At 58.2% G+C, this 2,093-nt stretch overlaps 1 pseudogene; it reads right to left on the bottom strand.

Annotated features, from left to right (window-relative positions):
* Nucleotides 1-1,548: 1,548 nt before the first annotated feature.
* Nucleotides 1,549-1,659, bottom strand: LOC118610086 (annotated as a pseudogene).
* Nucleotides 1,660-2,093: the final 434 nt, after the last annotated feature.

Raw genomic sequence — 2,093 nt, 5'->3', positions numbered from 1 at the left:
TGAAGCCTGTGCATTGCCTTTTATTTAAAGATGTAGTATCTCTGAGAATAAAGGACGAGAGAGAGGAAATTAAAAAGGCACTGAGGGAGGACGCCTGGCGGCTTGGCCGCTTACCAGGTGACCCTTTGGCGGACCCCATGGAGCTCCGAAGCACACGGGCCTACCAGGGACCCGCGATTTATGGGCCGTGTTTGGGCTTCGATAAGTATCTCTGTGCAGCGATGAAGGAGAGGAGCGCCGGACGGATCTCGTCGCAGAATTCCCGTCGACTGTTTTAGGATGAGTGAGGCCGCCCGGGAGAATCGCCCTCAGGCTCAGGACGTCTGCGTGTGCTTCATTTTAAAAATCGGGACCACAGTATCCCGATGGTCATCCTTCGAGAGCCAGAGGATTGTCCCCTGGGGAGGGTGAAACAGTTACTCATTAGTGGGGCCTGAGCACCACCAGCCTGCCTCCCACGCAGGGAGCACGGGGAGCTCCGGAACCGCTGGGGGCCCCGGTCCAGTTTGGAAGCTTCCCTGTTGGGAAGCCTCTGGGGAGAGTGCACGCGACGCCCTCTCCATCTGCTCCCCCCACGGCTGCCCTGTGCTTGTGCCGACTGGTGCTGGTTCTTTCGGTCGGGTGACAGGCGGTAGCTGAAACCTGCTGTCGCAAATGAAGGCGGCCTCCCTGTTCATTCAGGGCCGCGGTTCCCCACGGGTGGCTGCTTTTGCCCCCAGAGGACGTGTGCAGTCACATTTCTGCCTGTCACAACTAGGGGCCGCTACCCCTGCCTCGTGGGTGGGAGCCTCCTACAGCGCAGAGGGCAGCCCCGCGACTAGGAATTATCCAAACGTCCAATGGCGTGAGGTTGGGACACCCCGCATCAGGGCTCCCGCGCAGGTCGTCGACCTTGCTGTCTTCCAGGACCTTCAGGGTGTCCACGCGGGCTCTTTTGCATGGGCCTGGTTAGCTCTGGTGCCTCAGCAGATCTCGCGCGAGCTGTTCGGGCAGGAAGTGCCTTTTGTTCCACGGCCAGGAGCCTTCCTGCCAAGAGACTACACCACACGCTGATGCTGTTTTTACTGACGGGGCTTCAGGAAATCCATCACCACAGCGGAAAAGCAGAGTCATCTTTTTATCCCAAGTACAACGAATTATTATTCCGATCGACCACCTACTGTGATGCCGGGTCCTTCCTGGGATGATAATTTATTTCTGTTTTAAAGTACGGAGGCTTCCAGCTTCCTGGGATCACTGTAGAGTGAAGACACGACGATCCACAGAGATCGGCCTCACTGCGGACGCTCGCCAGGCGGCCTTTCTGCAGCCGCGACTCTGGAGCTCAGCTGTGCGCTCCCCGCTCACACTGTCCCAAAGGTGTTCACTTTGTGGATGTGGCCCCTTCCATTTCGTGCAGCAACTTTGCAAACTACTCCTCGCTGCTTATGGAAAGTACTAGTGTTGGGTGCTTTTCTGTGAGGCTGTTTCTGCTACAGCAGAACGGAGGTCGAGTGGGGCAGGAGCTGCCGGTGCCCATCCAACTTTATTATTAATTATTATTATTAATGCTTACAGCACCTGGTCTTCCTAGGTGGTCTCCCATCCAAGTACTAACCAGGCCCAACCCTGCTTAGCTTCCGAGATCAGACATCGGGCTTGTCCAGGGTGGCCGTAGACCATGGACTGTGGCTCCACTGGGGCGCGAATCCAGGACCTTCTGCGTGGAAAGCAGACGTGCTCCCCGCTACGCTATGGAGCCACGTCCGCATCCAGCGCTTATCCAGAAGGCCTTCGGGCCTCAGTCCCGACAGTCTTCACCCAGGGCCCCTCCCTAAGACCCTCCATGTCTCATCCCGGCTCCTGTGCGCTTGGTCCCAGCCGGCGGGCGCCGCGGTGCGTGCGGTGCTCCAGCGGCGGTGTCTTCCGAGCCTGACCTAATGCTTCCGCGATGGACGTTTCCATCACGACACCCCGAGCCTGGCCCCGCCGAGCGGCATTAAACTCTGGAACTAGCAGCAACACCCCGTCCCCCCGCCCCCCTCCGGTCTCTCTCTCCTGTTTTTCCTTTCAATCACGTTGCACGTTGAAATGGGTCATTATTGGCAGATGGC

Source organism: Rousettus aegyptiacus, unplaced genomic scaffold, assembly GCF_014176215.1.
Source record: "Rousettus aegyptiacus isolate mRouAeg1 unplaced genomic scaffold, mRouAeg1.p scaffold_m13_p_12, whole genome shotgun sequence".
Classification (NCBI taxonomy): Eukaryota; Metazoa; Chordata; class Mammalia; order Chiroptera; family Pteropodidae; genus Rousettus; species Rousettus aegyptiacus.
This window is presented reverse-complemented; position numbering and strand designations above follow the sequence as displayed.